Source organism: Podarcis vaucheri (genome assembly GCF_965113315.1).
Source record: "Podarcis vaucheri genome assembly, chromosome: 5".
NCBI classification, from domain to species: Eukaryota; Metazoa; Chordata; class Lepidosauria; order Squamata; family Lacertidae; genus Podarcis; species Podarcis vaucheri.
The window spans coordinates 15,213,385-15,236,091 of NC_138763.1; the positions used below are offsets into that span (position 1 = coordinate 15,213,385).

The 22,707-nt window shown below is 46.7% G+C and overlaps 1 protein-coding gene and 1 long non-coding RNA gene across 2 annotated transcripts in view; both read left to right on the forward strand.

Annotated features, from left to right (window-relative positions):
* Nucleotides 1-22,707, forward strand: part of LOC309533343 — a 598,890-nt gene that overhangs the window by 335,499 nt on the left and 240,684 nt on the right. The window lies entirely within an intron of this gene.
* SPATA16 (spermatogenesis associated 16) overlaps nt 1-22,707 on the forward strand; it is a 173,993-nt gene that overhangs the window by 12,239 nt on the left and 139,047 nt on the right. The gene's annotated exons all lie outside the window — the stretch shown is intronic.

Here is a 22,707-nt window from a genome sequence, read left to right on the forward strand (position 1 = left end):
TGGATCCAAACTACAAGAAAGAAGATTCCACCTAAACATTAGGAAGAACTTCCTGACAGTAAGAGCTGTTCGACAGTGGAATTTGCTGCCAAGGAGTGTGGTGGAGTCTCCTACTTTGGAGGTCTTTAAGCAGAGGCTTGACAACCATATGTCAGGAGTGCTCTGATGGTGTTTCCTGCTTGGCAGGGGGTTGGACTCGATGGCCCTTGTGGTCTCTTCCAACTCTATGATTCTATGATTCTATTCTATGATTGGTGTAAAGGAGAAGCTCCTTTTCAGAGAGCCATTCATGGAGAACGTGGATGGGGAACTTCAGGCCCAGGGTTCAAATGCAGTCCTCAGACCACAAACACTCACAGAGGAAACACCTTCCTTTGGAATGGCTGGACTGTGTCCTTGGAGGGTGATAGTGGCTCTAGCTTGCCTGGAAGAAGGATCAGTGTGTGGAGAAATCACTGCCTTTTGTATACCATCTATTTAAGTAGGCTTTCCCTTGCGCATAAGATTCACCACACTGCTCTGTTTTATTATTTATAGATATTTAATCGAACGTTTTATCAATCGATTCTCTGTTTTTACTCATGTATTTCTTTGCATGTTTGGTTATAATGCAGTACATGGATTTTTCTTTTCATTCATTCATTCCACTTATTATACTTCTACGCCGCTTTGAGTCGCAAAGCAGCACACGTACAATAAATAATAACACAGTACTTCACAAGTGCAGCATAAATCATTTAAAATGGTCAACAAATCATCCGCAAAACAACCACTTTCTATAACCCTACTAACAAAGCAACTTAGAAAACAGATTAAGCAGGACAACCACAAGAAAAGTCTTATTATTATTTAAAAAATCACAAATCATTACAGCACTCAGTGCTTTTTCTCTTAAAAAATGTTCAGGGGTACTCTCATTTTCCTACTCGTATTGAAATATTGCCCCTCAATGAGGCCAAACTTAGATTCACAAAATGTTTAGGGGTATGCGTACCCCACCCCACCCCCAGAAAAGCACTGTCAGCACTCATAATCCACAAAGCAATATTAACAACATTAACAACCAAAGAAGCAAAGACAAGTTAAGCACTGCTGAATCGACACACTCCCTCCCAACCCCATGACTCAGAGTCCTCCACTCAGTTCATCAAAAGACACATTCACATAATGACTGTCGGTGGCAACATTCCTTCTGAAAGCTCCTGGGGCTCTGAAAGGTGGAGGGTGGAGCGAGGAAGGTGGAACAAGCCCTTGCCTGGTGGCCAGCAGAGAGTCCCATTCCCCTCACTTTTTCATTTTCCTAACGTTCTTGCGGGCTTTTATGCAGACCGCTTAGGGATTTCGTATATTAAGTCGTATATAAATACTGGGATCATTGTTACTGTAAATAATAATAATAATAATAATAATAATAATAATAATAATAATAATTCATTATTTATACCCTGCCCATCTGGCTGGCTTTCCCCACCCACTCTGGGCAGCTCCCAACAGAATATATATATATATATACAGAGAGAGAATGTGTGTGGTACCTCAGGTTAAGAACTTAATTCATTCTGGAGGTCTGTTCTTAACCTGAAACTGTTCTTAACCTGAGGTAACACTTTAGCTAGTGGGGCCTCCCACTGCCGCCGCGCCACCAGCATGCGATTTCTGTTCTCATCCTGAAGCAGTTCTTAACCTGAGGTACTATTTCTGGGTTAGCGGAGTCTGTAACCTGAAGCGTCTGTAACCTGAAGCGTCTGTAACCGGAGGTACCACTGTACGTGTGTGTGTGTGTGTGTGTATGCGACAAAACATCAAACATTAAAAACTTCCCTAAAGAGGGCTGCCTTCAGATGTCTTTTAAAAGTCAGGTAGTTGTTTGCTTCCTTGACATCTGATGGGAGGGCGTTCCACAGGGTGCCTGGTTCCCTGTAACCTCACTTCTCGGAGTGAAGGAACCGCCAGAAGGCCCACAGCACTGGACTTCAGCGTCTGGGCAGAATGATGGGGGTGGAGACGCTCCTTCAGGTATACAGGACCAAGGCCGTTTAGGGCTTTAAAGGTCAGCACCAACACTTTGAATTGTGCTCGGAAACGTGCTGGGAACCAATGTAGGTCTTTCATGGCCAGTGTTAATATGGTCTCTGTTAAGTTGTGGGTGAACATATCAGACGACACAGCAGTTCTTCAAACAGCTCTTGTTTATTCACAGGCCAGAACAGAACTGAACTGAAGGGTTCAGTCAGCCTGCTTATGTAGAGCTCCAGTACAACGTAACTGTAACAATTTTCCAAAACTATCCAATCACTGAACGTCACTTTCGATCCCTTATTTGTATAACTATCTACAGTATCCCCCTGCTGGCCCAGGGTGAGAGCTTCAGTACATAACAGTCTTGGTGGCCGCTCTCCGTCACCAGTACCTAGCTGAGCCTTGAAACTTCCTGGCATCTAGTACAACTGTTCAGTAGGCTTTTTCATCTCTTCCAAGCTTACGAGCCTAGCATTCCACCTTTGCCCAAAATGACTGCCACAGAACCCCTTGGGATGTAACCCCACAGCTCAGCGTAGGAGAGAGAAAACGATAGCATCTGCTGGAGGGACCACCACAGAAGTGGAGCATTTACACCTACCAGGTGCGCGCTGACGGGAAGCCGCGGCTACTGGCATTTACAGGAAAGCCATCGTAATGTTCTGCCCTGATTTCTTTGGTGCTGCCAATCTGATCTAATTATATTGGAAATCCCTTCTATCGTAGCGCTGTAACTCCCGCTGTGCTGTGGCTCATAATAATCACATAATGGGCCAGGATTTAGGCATAATCAGATTTTCGCTTCCCTGTCATGTTTCCATAACGCTGCTATAAAACTGACATAAGCGGCCAAAAGTGGAGAAAAGAAAACAGAAAAGCAGCACCCATTATTTAAGCATCTTTATCAGATGGGTGTGTGGCAGCTCTGAACCCCCCACCCTACCCTGCCACACACACACACACACACACACACACACACACACACCAAATATATATATGATGAAAAATAAGAGAAATTGGATTACCACTGCTGGGAACTGTTTGCTCATGTGCAGCTACAGCCATAATGATGGCACCAAGATCTCTTAATCATCAGCGGGTGGCTAGTTAAAGTTGCAGAGCGGCTGAAGCTGGAGGCTGCATCAAAAGAAGGGTCACCGAGATGATGTGCACTGTGCAGTTGTCCCCGCAGTTTTGTAATAATAATAATAATAATAATAATAATAATAATAATAATAATAATTTATACCCTCCCCATCTGGCTGGGTTTTGCTAGCCACTCTGGGTGGCTTCCAGCAGAATATTAAAATACAATGATTCATCAAACATTAAAAGCTTCCCTAAACAGGGCTGCCTTCAGATGTCTTCTAAAACTCTGGTAGTTGTTGTTCTCTTTGACATCTGATGGGAGGGCATTCCACAGGGCAGGTGCCACTAGCGAGAAGGCCCTCTGCCTGGTTCCCTGTAACTTGGCCTCTTGCAGCGAGGGAACCGCCAGAAGTCCCTTGGCGCTGGACCTCAGCGTCCGGGCAGAACGATGGGGGTGGAGACGCTCCTTCAGGTATACAGGGCCAAGGCTGTTTCAACACACACACACCCCAGTCCATTTACCCGGAAATTAGGGCACACATTCGGGTCTGGATATGGGAAGCTGCCTTGTACCAAGTCAGACCTTCTGTGTTCAAAGCAGATACTCTGCCACTGAACCACATCCCACAAAAATAGTAGCATCTTGACCTCACAGGGACCAGCCAGTTGCCTATGGGAGGCTTACAAGCAGGACCTGAGTGCAGCAAAGCTCTCCGTGCTTCTTCTTCCCAGCAACGGGTATTCAGAGGCATTTTTGTCTGGAGGAGGGTTCAGTTCACCTGCTGTCTGAAGGGACACAGCCCAGACAGGATGGTTAGTTGGTTGTTTTTTAAACCCTGCTTTTTATCCTTCATTTCAGATGGCTCCTGAGTTAATAAGTTGCTTTTTTTATCTGGCTTTTCAATTACAGTGGTACCTCGGTTTAAGAACAGTCCTGTTTAAGAACAATTCGATTTACAAACTCCACAAAACCAGAAATAGTGTCCCGGTTTGCAAACTTTACCTCGGTCTAAGAATGGAATCTGAATGGTGGAAGGGCACCAGCAGCGGGAGGCCTCGTTAGGGAAAGCGCACCTTGGTTTAAGAACAGTTTCGGTTTAAGAACAGACTTCCGGAACGGATTAAGTTCATAAACCGAGGTACCACTGTACCAAAACGGCTCACATCAATAAGGGCGAGAGGGAGGCCCTGATAGCAGGCTTACGGTCTGACAAGACAGGATGCGGAAAGGAAGGGGAGTGGAAAGGAGGGGCAAAAGAGGAAGAAGAGATCAGTCCTTTAATTTCAGGACAAAGCACTAAACCCAGAGCATTTGCATCCATTTCGGGCCACACTGATTTTCTCAGAACCTTGCTTAGATAGCAGTTGGTGGCTCTTGTTCCTTGACCAACGGTTGGGACCAGAGTTTTCTTTCGCCCTTGATTCTGCAGTCCCAAGGCAGTTGGAACAGAGTGTTCTTTCCGGCAGTGAGCAGAGGAGGAAGCGAGCCCCTTCTAGATTCTCCTCCTTTGGTCGATGGATCGGGCCAAGCTGGTCGTCCTCCTTGGCTTGATGTTCTTTCTCCTCAATTAGAATTTGACCTTGGAGAGAAAAGGTGTGCAATGTGTGGTGTAGTGGTTAAGAGCGGTAGACTCGTAATCTGGTGAACTGGGTTTGATTCCCCGCTCCTCCACATGCAGCTGCTGGGTGACCTTGGGCCAGTCACACTTCTCTAAAGTCTCTCAGCCCCACTCACCTCACAGAGTGTTTGTTGTGGAGGAGGAAGGGAAAGGAGAATGTTAGCCGCTTTAAGACTCCTTCGGGTAGTGATAAAGTGGGATATCAAATCCAAACTCTTCTTCTTCTTCTTCCATTTGTCCCCCTCCTCCCTGCAAGTGGCAGTCACCAAAGTGGAGAAAAGCAACAGCAAACCAGTTGCATTGCAGAGTTTGGCTGCAGCCGCGCAGCTCTCATATCATCAGGTTCCTGCCTTCGCAGGTAGCAATCGTTGACCTTTGCCGTGCACATATAAATACTCCCCATTTTTCTAAGTTTACACAAAAAAACCAACCAACCAGCCCATCTAGCATTTTTTGCGTGACTGCCAGCTGAAGTGTGCAAGCTGCAAACAAGCCTCTTCTGACATCTAGCCCTCTTTTTTCCCAGCATTTGACAATTAATCCCACAGGGAGGCGACATTTCGAAAAGCCCTTGTGGTTTTCTAGCACATTTAAAAGCCTATCCAGCCTGCTGGGGACTTGGCATTTACAGCTGTACGACCAGATTCTTCTATGTATCGCAGCCCACAAAGTGATGCCATAAAGTGTAAATAAGTGCGGCACTAGGCCCCAGGCTACAGCGAGACCCCATTTCCTCACCATGTCCGTACCTCCCCCCCATGTGTGGCTGGCGCATTTTGCACAGGGCAGCAAAATGTAACGTAATGGACAGGAGCCACTGAGAGGAACAGGGCTCCAGAACAGCAGGCGGAGGAAGCAATTTGGCTTGGACCTACCTGAATTTTCTTTCGGTGGCAGTGACCCAGAAGGGATTCTTCTTGCACAAAGGAGGAGGGTTTGAGTCCAGTTTAGCAAGGAAAAATGTGTAGGACTTGCGAAACAGCAGCAGCAGCAACAAAACCAAGCGCCACCATCTCTGACCCAAGTGGGCTTGTAATTGCTTTCAGAAGTGGATCTTGAACTCAGTTTATTCAGAGCCAGAATGGATGCCACTAGACCCCTGATGTCACCAGGCAATGTGATGGGGTCTGATCCCTCCCACAATATGCCTCCTCATCTGCAGGCTTGAGGGCATCCTGGGCAAAGCGCCCTCTGTGCCCCTTGCCAGACCACTCACAGGCTGCCATGCCAGGCACTGGCAGGCTGGCACTCCGCTCCTGAACTTCGCTCTGGGAAAGAATTGTCATTTTTTTTAAAGCAGCCAGCCGGAGAGCCAGAATTGGCAGTGCTTCTTGGCTGTACCTGCTCTTCTAGTGGCTCCTCCAAGCCACAGCCTAGACTCTCTCTCCCTCTCTGTGGGCCAGGGCAGCTGGCAGCCTGCAATGGAAGCAAACTACCTCAGCTTGCTTTTCCTGTTGCCACCCACCCAAGCACTCCCTTCCCCTCCATGCCTGGCCTGACCCATGGACAGACACAGCTCTAGCAATGTTCCAGCATCCTCCTCCTTTTCTTCACTGCTTCTGGGCCACACCCCGATATACCAATGGGGGAAAGACCCACAAGCACTGGAAATAAGAATGCTGGTGACCACAGCAGCACCCGTAGGTGCCTCTCACAGCACTTCTTTACAGAGCTGAGCAGTTCAAGGACACTGGCTTCAGACCCCAAGCCTCCCGGGGCCCCAGCATTCGCCTGGCCATGCCAGATGCTGACACAAGAGCTGTTTAGTCCATATCTCCTCTCACACTCTCCCACCCACTGAGGAGCCAGGTTTAGGAGTAGGTCAGCAATAACGAATACCTGGTGTCGACAAACTCTTTATTCAAAGAAACCAAAACAGCTCAGGCCTAGTGGGAACAGCAACTTTTCTTGGTAGGCCTTGCCCCAGTGAGGTAGTTGCCAGGTCCCCGCCTTCCCTCCGCTCTCTAAGTCTCCTCCTCCCCCGGGTCCTTCTCAAGCAACCTGAGACTTCATTGCCTTGTCCGTCTCTGCTCCACCCTCTTCATACCTCTTCTGGTTCTGGGAGACCAGGGGGAGAGGAGCTGGTCACAGCAGGAGACTCCCTGGCTTCTTCAGCCGCCTGCCTCATCTCTGTTGCTTGGGCCCCCTCTGCTGCTGCCTCTGATTCTTGACTGCTCTCTGCCCCAGCCTCTTCCTGCTCACTAAAACCTCTTCAGCTTCTTACACCTCCTGCCCCCATTCTCCTCCCTCTTCTCCCTCTGACCACACATCATCATCCCACCACCAATCTCCTGGCTCTGAGTCTTCTTCCCTTGAGGGTTTCCTAGCTGATGCCTCCCATCCGTCCTCTGCAACCAGCCAGTCCATGACAGCTGATGGACACTGGTGGCAGTGGAAGATCTCTCCTCCCTACATTAAGTGCAAATAGACCTTAAAAATGCACTTGGGGCAGGGGGTGGGCGTATAGCTACCGCTGATGGAGCCAACAGCCACATAAGAGGGTGGGAGAGAAGGTAGGGAGATATGGGCAAGAGGCTTCAAGGAACGTGCATTGGTGGATTTTAAGGGCAGGAGAAGCAGAATCCTTCTCCAGATGAGCCAAATAAGAGATATATGTATTTTAAGGCAAGCATTATGATGTCCCCAACCAACCCTGGAAAATACACGTCGCTATATGCAATGCAGCTCAACGTAAACCTGTTTGCATTTCTGTCACCCACCTAGCTCTAGGCCAGTGTTCTTCAACCTCAGACTACAACACCCACCATCCCTGACTATTGGTGTTGGGTGAGGGTAATGGGAGTTGTAGTCCAACTGGGGACCCAAATTCAAGGGACACTGCTGTAAGCAATGGTGGCGAGAGCAGAGAATATTAAGTGGGAGGACTCACTGCCCTTTTATCTGCCCTTTTATTCCTTGCTTGGTTTGGGGAAAACGTAGGTGTCTTTATGATATCCACCCCCATCTCTTTGCCAGGACTGGCATTATCTGCTCTCCTGTGAGAGCTATAAGAATGTAACATGGTTAATGGAACTGTGGTTGCCTAGAGCAGGTTCCCTGGGGGAAGCTGTTTCCAGGTGAGCAGCTCTAAGCCCCATTCTCGAGACAAAGCTTTTATTCTCAAGAAAACTTTGTTGCAGGCTGAATATACATGAAGGTTCTAAGGGCAACATGCCCAGGGCTGACCTGGACCATTTTATATCCTCTTACACCAAACAGTCAGACATATATCCATTGACCCGTATTGCTAGTTACTTGGAGGGGGGGAGGGGACAGGATCTCCAAGCACCTGGATTTCCCATCATCTTCCCTTCCCCGTTGTGCTGTTTCTTGATTTTCCATATGTTCCTCCAGCCACATCCCAGCCCTCAGGTACTCCATTTCAGCAAGCCCTTTACATTTGATTTGCAAAGTCACTTGCAGTCATTCTCATTATCGTAGGATCTCTGCTGTTTAAAAACGGCTTAAAAGGTGCGTTTTGTCATCCTGGGTAATGCAGTGCTCCCCAGAGGCTGTGAAATGGCCTACTTTTTGTGTGTGTTTATCAAACCGTGCTCTTCGTCTGAGGACCAAAATGTAATTAGCGGCTGTAATTTATCCCGAGAGAGCGAATATTTCCTCAGCACCTAACCCCAAGAGAGCAGGCTACAGCATTCCTTGTGCAGGAATTTCGCATCGCTCTAAAATGCTCGAGTTCTTCCTCTGTAGTCTAATATTGATTACCTTTAACTCTCACTGCCAAAGGATAACTGCTAGCAGGGTGCACAGAGGCCCAGAATTCTGTCTTAAGCTGTGTGGTGGGAATGAATCAGGTATGTTCCAAAACTGGTCTCTCTCTCTCTCTCTCTCTCTCTCTCTCTCTGTGTGTGTGTGTGTGTGTGTCTGTGTGTGTGTGTCTGTGTGTGGTATAGGATTTGGGAAAGTCTTCTTGAACTACATAACTATATTGCCATGCACTGAAATATGTAGTGCCTGGTGTCCATTTGGGACTGGCAAGGCAGAAAAGTAGAGAGGCCAACCATAGCTGGAAGCTGAGCCAATGACAGCATTTGTTGTTTAGTCATGTCCGACTCTTCATGACCCCATGGACCAGAGCACGCCAGGCACTTCTGTCTTCCACTGCCTCCCGCAGTTTGGTCAAACTCATGCTGGTAGCTTCAAAGACACTATCCAACCATCTCGTCCTCTGTCATCCCCTTCTCCTTGTGCCCTCCATCTGTCCCAACATCAGGGTCTTTTCCAGGGAGTCTTCTCTTCTCATAAGGTGGCCAAAGTATTGGAGCCTCAGCTTCACGATCTGTCCTTCCAGTGAGCACTCAGGGCTGATTTCCTTAAGAATGGATCGGTTTGTTCTTCTTGCAGTCCATGGGACTCTCAAGCACCCTCCAACATCTCCTGACAGCATACCCTCCAACATTTCTCTGATGAAAATAGGGATGTCCTATTCCATGCTGGTCGGCTTCCAACATACAGTGGTACCTCAGGTTAAGTACTTAATTCTTCCGGAGGTCCATTCTTAACCTGAAACTGTTCTTAACCTGAAGCACCACTTTAGCTAATGGGGCCTCCTGCTGCTGCCACGCCGCCGGAGCATGATTTCTGTTCTCATCCTGAAGCAAACTTCTTAACCTGAAGCACTATTTCTGAGTTAACGGAGTCTGTAACCTGAAGCGTATGTAACCTGAAGCGTATGTAACCCAAGGTACCACTGTACATAAAAACATCATAAGACTTTAAACATTTTAAAACTTCTCTATACAGGGCTGCCTTCAGGTATCTTCTAAAAGTTGTATCTTATCTCCTTGGCTTGGGGGGGGGCACATAACTCCATACCCTCCAACATTTCTCTGGCGAAAATAGGGATGTTCTAAGGGAAAGCGGGACATTCTGGGATCAAATCAGAATTTGGGATGGCTTCTGTAAATCCAGGACTGGCCCTGGAAAATTGGTACTCTTGGAGGGTCTGTGACAGGCTGAGCTGATTCATTCAAGTTTTGCCCCATCTGAATCTCTACTGAGTTCTGCAAAGGCAACACTGAGAATGAGGAGGAGGAACAGAACAGGCAGCGCCACTGCCCTCAGTTGGTTGTAAGAACGCAGGCAATTGGAGGTTGGCCGAGGGCAGACTGAGACTGATGCACCATTTGACCAAATGAACCAGTCTCTGCTGGTACTGGAGAAGGCATGTGGTGACTGACTGGTCACCCTGGCATTTTCCGCTTTCTATATGGAAGTGAGAGCTGGACCATAAAGAAGGCTGATCACCGAAGAATTGATGCTTTTGATTTATGGTGCTGGAGGAGACTCTTGAGAGTCCCATGGACTGCAAGAAGATCAAACCTATCCATTCTGAAGGAAATCAGCTACAAACATGAGTTTGACCAAACTGCGGGAGGCAGTGGAAGACAGGAGTGCCTGGCGTGCTCTGGTCCATGGGGTCACGAAGAGTCGGACACGACTAGATGACTAAACAACAACAACATAATACAGTGGAGATTTTTCAGGAGCGGGGTCTTTTCAACAGGGGCACAAAAATCCCTCCTTGAGGAAAATCTTCTCCACTCTTGCTCAGTTGAGGCTTAAGTGAATATTGCTTTAGCAGAGGGCCCCTTGAATTCAATGGGAAGTTCTGCTCGCCGCTGCTGTGAATTTGCTGTTGCAGCCATTCTTTTCTTGCGTGGCTGCGTTTTTCACATTGTGAGCCACCTTGGACAGCTTAATTTACTCTGTCCACCAGGATATAAATACGTTAATTGATTGATAAGTGCTTAGGATTCCAATTTTAGCTGGCATTTGATGGTAGTCCTCCTTTTAATTTGAAATTGCTTGGCTATAATTACCCAGTTGGTCCTTGCAGTCCTCCTCCGACGTAGCTGAAAAGTCCCCCCATATGGTGTGGTTGCCGCTTCTCTGCTTCCTACACTTAACTCTCTGGTAACACGCATAATGGGGAGGAGAGGTTTATTACAGTACATGGATTGTTTCTCAGACTCGCTACTAATTTTTGTACTCTTCATTATCCTTTAAAATGGTGGTTGTTTCTTTGCTGCGCTGTATCAGATGTTTATCAAAGAAGGGAAATGTCTGGAAGCAAGTGAGGCCTTTACACTTGTTTACCTCAGAAGATGTGGATCTGAAGCCGGTTCATGTACTCTGCCCCACTGAAGCGAGCAGCCCTGACGTTGGCTTAGTTGTTGGAGTGGGAGCTGTTAGCAAGATGTCTGGGGCAAAAAAAATCTCTCGACAGGCAATTAATTATCCTGATAAAGATGGTATACAAATTCTAGAAAGGTTTCCTTGTGCCATAAATCTCTTCCGGAATTAAATTTTACACTCTGTTGTCCTGAAAATAATCTCCTCCAGGTCATTAAACAAACAAATGAAGTAAGTTAATGGCTGGTATGTTACTTTTAAAGCCTAGAAAGAGCTCCAAACGGTATCACTGTGCTCGCCATCTCGGATGTGGTGTTTGTCTCTGGGATGTGAAATGAAGATCTCAAATAAAGTATGATTAATTCACCAGAGGGCCATAGAGATCTCTTTTCACGAGCTGGATTAATTCCATAACCCACAGATGGTCATTATGGGCTCTCCCCATGCGATTGTGAAATCAACGTGAGTGTCACTCCATTTATTTATTTTTTAATCGTAGCCTCGGCTCTTGACTTAACTCTTTGAAGGGTGTCCCAATGTGAATGCGTTCTGTATGCGTGAGCATACAAGGATGGGCAACAGCAGATACATGCCAGGATCTGATTGCCAGACTAAGCAAATCCCTTTTTGTCGTACGTATCCACTTCACAATGCCTGAAAGCTCTACTGCTGTGATGCACCAACTTCCATCGTAGTGCATGTTTCCTTACTTAGAATCATAGAATCATAGAGTTGGAAGAGACCACAAGGGCCATCGAGTCCAACCCCCTGCCAAGCAGGAAACACCATCAGAGCACTCCTGACATATGGTTGTCAAGCCTCTGCTTAAAGACCTCCAAAGTAGGAGACTCCACCACACTCCTTGGCAGCAAATTCCACTGTCGAACAGCTCTTACTGTCAGGAAGTTCTTCCTAATGTTTAGGTGGAATCTTCTTTCTTGTAGTTTGGATCCATTGCTCCGTGTCCGCTTCTCTGGAGCAGTAGAAAACAACCTTTCTCCCTCCTCTATGTGACATCCTTTTATATATTTGAACATGGCTATCATATCACCCCTTAACCTCCTCTTCTCCAGGCTAAACATGCCCAGCTCCCTTAGCCGTTCCTCATAAGGCATCGTTTCCAGGCCTTTGACCATTTTGGTTGCCCTCTTCTGGACACGTTCCAGTTTGTCAGTGTCCTTCTTGAATTGTGGTGCCCAGAACTGGACACAGTACTCCAGGTGTGGTCTGACCAGAGCAGAATACAGTGGCACTATTACTTCCCTTGATCTAGATGCTATACTCCTATTGATGCAGCCCAGAATTGCATTGGCTTTTTTAGCTGCCGCGTCACACTGTTGGCTCATGTCAAGTTTGTGGTCAACCAAGACTCCTAGATCCTTTTCACATGTACTGCTCTCAAGCCAGGTGTCACCCATCTTGTATTTGTGCCTCTCATTTTTTTTGCCCAAGTGCAATACTTTACATTTCTCCCTGTTAAAATTCATCTTGTTTGTTTTGGCCCAGTTCTCTAATCTGTCAAGGTCGTTTTGAAGTGTGATCCTGTCCTCTGGGGTGTTAGCCACCCCTCCCAGTTTGGTGTCATCTGCAAATTTGATCAGGATGCCCTTGAGTCCATCATCCAAGTCGTTGATAAAGATGTTGAATAAGACCGGGCCCAAGACAGAACCCTGTGGCACCCCACTAGTCACTCTTCTCCAGGATGAAGAGGAACCATTGATGAGCACCCTTTGGGTTCGGTCAGTCAGCCAGTTACAAATCCACTGAGTGGTAGCATAGTCAAGACCGCATTTTACCAGCTTCTTTACAAGAATATCATGGGGCACCTTGTCAAATGCTTTGCTGAAATCAAGGTAGGCTACATCCACTGCGTTCCCTTCATCTACCAGGCTTGTAATTCTGTCAAAAAACGAGATCAGGTTAGTCTGACATGACTTATTTTTCAGAAATCCATGCTGACTATTGGTGATCACAGCATTCCTTTCTAGGTGCTCACAGACTGTTTGCTTAATGATCTGCTCCAGAATCTTCCCTGCTATTGATGTCAGACTGACTGGGCGGTAATTATTTGGGTCCTCTCTTTTCCCCTTTTTGAAAATAGGAACAACATTTGCCCTCCTCCAGTCTGCCGGGACTTCGCCTGTTCTCCAGGAATTCTCAAAGATGACTGCCAGTGGTTCTGAGATCACATCTGCCAGTTCTTTTAATACTCTTGGATGCAGTTCATCTGGCCCTGGAGACTTGAATACATCTAATCTAGCCAAATATTCTTGTACTATCTCCTTAGTTATTCTGGGCTGTGTTTCCTTTGCTGAATCATTTGCTCCAAATTCTTCAGGTCGGGCATTGTTTTCTTTATCGGAGAAGACTGAGGCAAAGAAGGCATTGAGGAGTTCAGCCCTTTCTGTGTCCCCTGTTTGCATTTCACCATCTTCTCCTCTGTGCATGTTGCAGTCTAACTAGTTTACACTAAGTGAGTTCTTAAAAGCTCATTCCTCCAAAAAGAAGCAGAACAGCTGAGAGCTATAGATGGCTGCAGGTACCTTGAATTACCTGTATACCACCCCTCAACACACTATCCTTTTTCTCCCTTGGACCAGGAGAAAACCTGCCAGAGGCCTGTGTTCAGAGCCTTGACAGCGAGCTGCATATAATCCTTTTTAATAAACCAGTAACATTATGAACATCTGTTTTGAGCCTGAATCATTAGCAACACGATGCTGATAGCAACACCAAAGCACTGGTTGCTGCGCTCTGGCTCTCTCTCGCTCTCTCTCACGCACCCCCCCCCCTCTCTCTCTCACACACACACACACATACAGTAACCACAAATTTTACTTTTGCCTGCAACAACAATAAAAAGTTTTCAAGCACAGGAAGTTAATAGACGAAAATATCTCTTTTCTTTACAGAACAGACTGCTGTACCGATTACTTTTCAGAACTCACACACACAAAAGCAAGGAAATGCAAGCTAAGCCACTCCAGAAAATACTGCGTGACAATCATTGTGCATTGTGTTGTTTGTAATGCACAATGATTGCCAGCTTAGTTAGCACTTTATTGCTAATGTGAATGAGTTTTGAAGAATTAATGGGTGCAGCAACCTTAACCATTTTATTGTGACTGAGGGTTATTTTGTCATTTGATCCTATGCCACTTTAGTGGAAGTAAAGTCGCTTGAACTCAGTGTGATCAGACTGTCCTAAGTAAACATGCAAAGGATTGGGCTCTGTGAAGATAAGAGCTAAAATATATACATTAAAGGGGTGCAGCTAATGTTCCTTCATTGCATTTCATCTTTCACCATAATTCACTAAGATTTGCTGCAGTGCTGATACTGAATTTTTGTCACTAAAGATCCACATAGGAATAGGGGTGTGGGGTTGTGCATTTTATTAAGACAATTTCCTCCATCTTTCCCTCATGGTTGCATCCCTGAAAAGGACTGAAGCATTCAGCTTGGTATAGAAACTGGACGTTATGTACTGAAGTTCTCACCCTGGGCCAGCAGGGGGATACTGTAGATAGTTTTCACTCAGGTCCACATATGCAAATAAGAGATTGAAAGTGACGTTCAGTGATTGGATAGTTACAGAAAGTGGTTGCTGTTGCGTTGTAGTGGAGCTCTATATAAGCAGGCTGGCTGAATCCTTCAGTTTAGTTCTGTTCTGGCCTGTGAATAAACAAGAGCTGTTGAAGAATCGCTGTGTCGTCTGATATGTTCACCCACAACTTAACACTGGACATAGGAACGGGTCTTATAATGAGTCCGACCATTGCTCAGCATTGTCTGCACTGACTGGTAGCAGCTCTCCAGAATTTCAGACAAAGGAATTTGTCCATCCTTCCTAGAGATGCTCAAGATTGAATCAGGGACCTTCTGCATGCAAAGCAGATGTTCTACTCTTCAGATTTAAAAGAACAGATGTGAATCAATTTTTTTATGACGGTGGCACTATCACTATATTTTAGAGAGCAAAGCCTAGGAATTGATTTTCATGCATGCTCCTCTTCCGTCTCTGCCTTCTGTTCTCTTTTATTGCCGCAAGAGGGGTCTCTTTTTATTAAATTGTTATAACGATCTATTCCCCACCCCCTGCATCTGAGAACTGCATTTTGAACCCATCCATCTTTGTGGCATTTTCAGCCATGTGCCATCACCCTCAGCATGGCGGGGAGAACAACTCGGTTATTCATCCACCAGCCTCCCTACTCCGTCTCGTCTCTTTACAAGAAATGCTGTTTAGGGGAAAGGCTTTCACTTGGTGGAGAGCATCTGCTTTGCATGGAGATGGTCAAGGCTTACCAGACCTCCAGGTCTGGCCTGAAGTTTCCAGGTTTGCCTGGCCCACTCCAGTTGGCAAGTGGAGAGCTTGAATCTCCAGGTGGGTGGCACTGGGCTTAATAATAACAATACTAATAATAAGACTGTGCAATGAAACTTGCAGGCTTCAGGCTGGCTGGAGCTGCTGCAAACTTTAGTGGAGACTCTCTGCGGGAGTGTGCCTTCCTTATTGTTGTTGTTGTTGTTGTTGTTGTTGTTGTTGTTGTTGTTGTTGTTTAAATTTCCATACTGCCCTCCACCCAAGAATCACAGGGCAGTTTACAATATAAACACACAAAAAGACATAGCATAGTAACAAACAAAAAACAATGACCCACACACAGAGAGTTTATAAGTTTTAATTATCCAAAGACCTGGGAGAAGAGGAATGTTTTTGCCTGGTGCCTAGATAGATAGGTCGATAGATAGATATCTAACGAAGGTGCAGAAAAGGCCTGTTCTTATGTTGCCGTCCTCCAGACCTCTCATTGAAGGGCCTCAAACGATGATCGCAGGAACAGGTCTGTTCATAGGGGTGATGCTCTCCTTTCCCCATTAACCTCGATCTCCACAGACCACCCCCTTGACATCAGCAGGGGCCATTCCTAGGTCTCAGGTTTGGACCCTGAAATCTCAGGGTCTGGGATGCTCCTAACTGGCAACCCTAAGATGGTCCAAGTTTCAATTCCTAGCATCTCTAGGTAGCACTGGGGATCACTCCAGTCTGAAACCCTGGAGAACTGTTGCCAGTCAGTGTAGACAATATTGAGCTAGATAGGCTAGTAGTCTGACTCAGTATAAGGCAGCTTCATGTTGAGGGATAACCAACCTCATTTAACCAACATGCTTAAGTCAAATTAATGCATAAAGGGGTTAATGCCATCGAGTAAGCTGTCCTGCCAGGCTTAGCTAGGTCATTCTCCCTCACCTTGGGAGGAAAGTAATCAAGGCTTTTGCTCACCTCAGTCTACCAAAGGAGCTCAGCGTGTGAAGAGGTTCTGAGCTGTTTGCTGCAGCTCAGACCGCATGGCTGTTACAAGCCATTCTTGTGTCCCTATAACAATAATTTAGAAACTTTCACCACTGTAACTAAGGCAAGTTTTACTGCCGGTGCTTTCTGACTGAAGTATGGAAAAGCACATGAACCTGACCTTTGAAGAGTTTTTATGTAAACCCATTTTTAACTTACCAAATGCATGATCTTTTGCTATGCTAGGGGAGCTTTGGAAGGAACTTAGAAGGGCATATTTTAAAGGTCTAACGGTCTAAATGTCCACGCTTTACTTTGCTGCATATTTTGTGATTTTAAATCTCCGCTGGTGTTCTCTCACCAAAGAGTACTGCATCTTGGCATCCATGGAATTCTCCTTTTATACTTATTTTTTTCCTTCCCACCAACATCTATGTTCCTGCATTATTTACTTGGCATTAGCAATGGCAGTTTCTCCACATGTTACGTTGTTTAAGGAACATCTTTGGCATCTTGGCAACTGCATACTCAGAGGTATAAGAATTCTGCAGTAAAGGAAGGAAGAGAACAAGAACAGATTGGGTGATTTATAATTAGGCCTAATTGGCTCCCCTGTACATTTGGCCATTTTGCCCAGAGTTGACAGTCTCTCTAAAGCTCAGAAATATTTCCCTGTTCCACTGAAAACATGACATAAGCAATAATTCCTTTACTTTCCCCACAAGGTTTCATTTACATTTCGCGCAAAGGCTCCAGTGATCAACATTTGAGTGTTTGATGTACTATCAAGACAGAAAAATGCCTTTTACTTAGACCAACCATAATTTTACTGACTATTGCTTTATTGTACTTCAAATTGCAATCACTATTACCATGTTGCTACAGCATATCCAAACTCCACACCCTAAGCGCATCCACAGCATCTCTTTACATTAGGAGAAGGGCTGTCAGGTGTGGAGGAATTTTATGGAATTACTTGTGTAATCAGTTCCTTTATCATTACGTTCCTCTACCCACTTGGACTACTGCAATGCGCTCTACGTGGGGCTACCTTTGAAGGTGACTCGGAAACTGCAATTAATCCAGAATGCGGCACCTAGACTGGTGACAGGGAGTGGCCGCCGAGACCATATAACACCGGTCCTGAAAGATATTCATTGGCTCCCAGTACGTTTCCGAGCACAATACAAAGTGTTGGTGCTGACCTTTAAAGCCCTCAGCAGCCTCCATCCAATATACGTGAAGGAGCGTCTCCACCCCCATCATCCAGCCCAGACCCTGAGGTCCAACGCCGAGGGCCTTCTGGCGGTTGCCTCGCTGCGAGAAGTGAGGTTACAAGGAACCAGGCAGAGGGCCTTCTTGGTAGTGGCGCCTGCCCTGTGGAAAGATTGAAAACAGTAGCAGCAGCGAATACAGTCATACCTCATGTTACATTTGCTTCAGGTTGCACTTTTTCAGGTTGTGTCCCATGGTGACCCAGAAATACCAGAAAGGGTTACTTCTGGTTTTCGCCGCTCACGCATGCGCAGATGCACAAAATGACGTCGCACACATGTGCAGAAGCGGTGAATCGCGACCCGCGCATGCGCAGATGCGGGTTGTGTTCTTTTCAGGTTGCGAACGGGCCTCGAGAATGAATCCCGTTCACAACCAGAGGTACCACTGTACTGATTTCAGACATGGGGTTCGGACATGGGGTGAAGAAGCGAAGACCAGAAATTCCCGCTCCCTTTTCTGTTTCCACCAAAACTCTCCAACATTCCTAAACACAAATAAGATTGGGATTCAGAAACCTCCCGCACTGCAGTTCCATCTCTTCACCTTCTGTGTAGAGGCAACCCAGCAACATTAATTACACATTTTAAAAGAGCTGATAAGACTAAGCTGTTTTGTAGAAGTAGAATGCAGAGAGTTATTTTTGTCTCTCACACCCAGTCTAAAAGCTGATTAACTGCTGTGTAGAATAATAAGAGGCTGTAATGACAATGAGGCATTAGTGACCCGTACTCCAGCTCCACATCTACAAATTAGAATTTTTTTAAAATAAATAAATAAATCATGGGGCCCTTGATTGTGCTGTGATTGCAACAAGCCTCTCTGGGTCCTGCAGGCCTTTGGGTCCCACTGACAAGGTGAGAGGCTAGACTGTCCCATACTTTGCAACACCTCCTTGGAATATTGTAGTCAGGAGTCCTTTCCACCTGTTGTGGAAAAGCTGGACAAAGGTGAAATATACTCAGAGTTGAGAGTGGATTTCATGCTCTTTATTCAGCTCATAGTGGTGAGGAGGAATGGAAGTTCCCCCAGGATGTCTGCTTTATATACCGGTACATTATTTACACAATGGGCCCCACGTGATTGGCTAATTCCTGGTATTATTATTATTATTATTATTATTATTATTATTATTATTATTATTACCGGTGGACCCTTCCTTTTATTTCCTTACATCTGTATATCAGCTTTCTTCCATCATGGAAGCAAATATAGCATACATGAGATTCCCATGGGAGAGATGAGTAGGGGGACAGGGGAAAGATGAAATGAAGGTGAGGAGGGGAAGAACCCTCAGAATGAACAGTTAAAACTTCCGGCAAGAGATATTATCCCTCCACACAGCAGGGGTAGGGGAACCAGAGAGAAAGAGAGAGGGGGGGGAGAGAGAGAGAGACTTCAGCTAAAGTTCACTTTTTTCTAACGCAGGTCATGACAGATTATCCCTGAGGGTGTTATGTACTGAGTTCAATAGGATCCAAAATGCAGCAGTCTGATTGGCCCTAGAACAATAGGATCCAGAATGCAGCAGTCTGATTGGTCCACAGGAGCCACCCAATCCAGCTCCAGGTGGAAGTGAATCCGTAACCTGATTGGCCTTCAGAAGAATCCCAGAATTAGCCAATCACGTGGGGCCCATTGTGTAAATAATGCAGACATTCTGGGGGAACTTCCATTCCTCCTCACCACTATGAGCTGAATAAAGAGCATGAAATCCACTCTCGACTCCAAGTATATTTCACAGGGGCTGGGGGAGAGTTTCCCCACCCACTGCGCTAGAGGAAGTTTTCATGAAAAACTGCGAGCCTGCGTTGTTTGCGTAGTCTTTTATGCCTGAAGAGGTTCTCCTGGCAAATTGATAACATTTTTGAAGAGTCCCGCTGAAGAGGGCCTTGCTAAGGTTCAGAAAGCTCACGGACTGATTTGGAGAGGAACTTTATTCGCAAGGACAGGACCCGGGTATGGTAGAAGTGTGTTATTAAAGTACTCCACTTGCATTTAGGCGATCTGCACATAGACACGCCAGCAGGGCACTGTGACAGCTTTTGCCAGAACCGTTTGTTATTTTACAGTGTCAAAGGATGAACAGCAGCGATGGGTGGAGGTGGAGAGAGAGGGGGGTGCTGTTGAGAGAGACAATGAAAGGTGTAGGAGGACACGCTGAGGTTTGGGGCTCTATTCAGGGATAGGGGTTCTTTGTTTGATTGTTTGTTCATAATGCATCTGAGATTGCTAGCTTTCTGCAGCTGAGCAGCCAGTGACAGCCGCTTTTTGGAACAATGGTCCCTGTCTAAATGGCGGAGGAGAGATGTGAGAAGCTGGCTGTGCAGCTAATGTCAATTCAGTTCTCTGACATAGGATGCAATGGAGGGCCAAAACCAGGAAAACAGCTTTGCGGGCAGTGAATGCTTTCGGGTAACTTTGCCACTTCCCTTAGGGTGCAGCCCTCCACCCGCAAGGACCCTGGAATTGATTTCGTGATTCACATCAAGATTGATAAGGCAGTCCCGTTCAGGATTTCTATTCTGAATCTGCAATCACATGTACACTTCAGGGGGGGGGCGGGGAAGGGGAGAAGCACTAGTTCAGGCAAGAAGGGTGGAACCTTTTTCAGGCTGAGAGCCACATTCCCTTCTGAGGAGGCTTCTGAGGGCCACATAGCAGTGGTGGGTGGGGCCAAAGGGAAAACAGGTGGAGCCGTGAATGTAAATGTTGTCTATGTACAGTAGGCTGGTTTCTACACACACTTCTTCTTTTTTATCCTTTGTCCAGAGAAGCAAAAAGCATCATCAAAGGTCAAGGACGCATTCCAGGTGGGCTAGAAAAAAGGCGTCCAAACAGGGCCAGTGTAGGGGTGGCCTGGGGTCAGGGAAGCGGTTCTCCAAGCCTGGGGTTTCCCTACCCGCTGATTTACAGCGACTGTACTGCACAATCTTCACATCCAGCTTCCAACTTGCACAACAGGTGTCAAGGTCAGTCAGTCAGTCCATCAGTTTTGCTCAAACTGCCTGCCCTGTTTTGTTTTTTAAATTAAGGACCACCTGTGGATTTATTTGTTCATTTCCCACCCACCCCCCATCCTTCCCCTTCTGCAGAAAATAAACAGCAGTTGCAAGACTGTGACAGAGATATCAGGGAGGTCTGCTGGTGATGGGCTAGTCAGAGCTGCCCACGAATGACTCTCATGACAAATGGGCAGAGCTTTTTATTTACCCACCCACCCCCCAGAACTCAGCCCTGGAGAGAATAAATATGTCCTTATACAGAAAGCTTCCAAATCAGCCCTTCTGTTCTACAAATTGTTACATCTGTCTCTTGACCCTGTCTCCATAAGGAGTTTGCTTGAACTCACTGGACCCGACTTCTGGGTGAACATACCACAAAGAAGGTGACAGAACCAAACCATACAGCCTAGGCACCAGCTCGGTTGCACAAGAATCTAATCACGCAACTGGCTTGTTTGTTCACCTGAGTAGTGCAATGCTGCGGACTTTACTCACGGATGTCTGAGCTGCATCTACAGAAACTGTGGCATGCAGAGGTTGAGGTGCATCTGAGCTGACAGTCATGCTTTCTGAATCAGGACTCAGGAACAGTAACTAGGGAACTGGTCTCTGCATCAAAGGCAGGCATGGCCAAACTCGGCCCTCCATATGTTTTGGGACTACAACTCCCATCATCCATAGCTAACAGGACCAGTGGTCGTGGGTGATGGGAATTGTAGTCCCAAAACATCTGGAGGACCAAGTTTGACCATGCCTGATCTAAGGAAATGGTTGTAACTTAGTGACAGAGCATTTGCTCTACATATGGAAGGTACCCAATTCAAGATGCTCATGCTAGTGTCTAAAGCCCTAAAAGACGTAGGTGTGCTGGGCCCGGGGATAACCTGAGTAAGGCGGTCCAGATCTGGTCCCGAATCCAGGGGTTCCGTGAGGAGTCAATCCGACAGGGCCAAGGCAGGACAAGAGGCAGGAAACCAGGCAAGGTCAGGCACAGGATCACAGGCAGGTTCTGGCAAACAGCAACGTTGCTCCCACAACCTGGGGCGGGGTCCAGCAGCCTTTTATCTCTGTCAGGGTAACGGCCGCTCCTGATCCCCCGATGACTCACCTCCCTGTCTTGCCTGAAGGCGAGCACTCCTCCTGCGAGTACTCAGGTCTCTCCTTCTCTCAGACCTCAGTCTCTGCAGCTCGGGAGATGTCAGTGGGTTACTAGACCCAGAGGCCACCTCAGCCTCTCCTGACCCAACTGGTAGTAGAGCAGCTGTAAGTGATTGCCCAGCTGAAGGCAACAAGGTAATCCCCGCATCTGGAGCCAGGGCAGGCTCAGGCCCCTGACTCGGCCCAGCTGGTGCTTGTTGCAGGGGAACCTGTGCAGACTGCGGCTCTTCAGAATCAGGCCCCAAACTAGGTTCAGCTGCTGCCTGAGGCAAAGGATCTGGTGCGGACTGAGACTCCTCTGGCTCCGAGTCTGACCCCGAGTCCCAGGCCATCACAGTAGGCACCAAATCTCTGGAAGACCAGCTTCTTCTCTACAGACCCTCCAGGTGTTAAGGTCAACAGAAGGGGCCTTCTTCGTAGTTCCACCTCCCACAAAACCTCAGGAAAGGGCATTATCTGTGACAGCCCCTAAGCTGTAGAATTCACTCCCCACAGAAGTCTGTCCGGCTTCTTCACTGTATCGATTCCGGCAAAGGCCAAAGATGCAGCTCTTTATCTTGACCGTCAACATATGCAGTGTGTTTGTTCCATAACCACACATCTCCTGTGACCACTTTAACTGTTTTTAATTCTGAATTTTGAATTGTTCTAACCCACCCCAGGACCTTCTGGTGAAGGGCAGGTAATAAATTTCATCATCAATATCATTGCCATCACCAATATCTCCAGGTGGTAAGAGCTAGGAAAGTCCCCTGTATGAAAACCGTCGAGTACCACTCCCGGCCAATGTACAAAGCTAAATGGTCCAGAGGTCTGAACCAGTATAAGGCAGTTTCCTATGTCCCTGTGACTTTGGAAGCAAACCCCAAGTCCTGAACAGAAGAGGGCAACCAACGTGATCAAGGGTCTGGAAACCAAGCCTTATGAGGAATGGTTGAGGGTGTTGGGTATGTTTAGCCTGGAATCAAGGAAATTGAGAGGAAATATGATAGCCATCTTCAAATATCCCAAGGGCTGTCACATGGAAAAGAGAACAAGCTTGTTTTCTCCTGCTCTGGAGGGTAGGACTCGAACCAATGGCTTCAAGTTACAA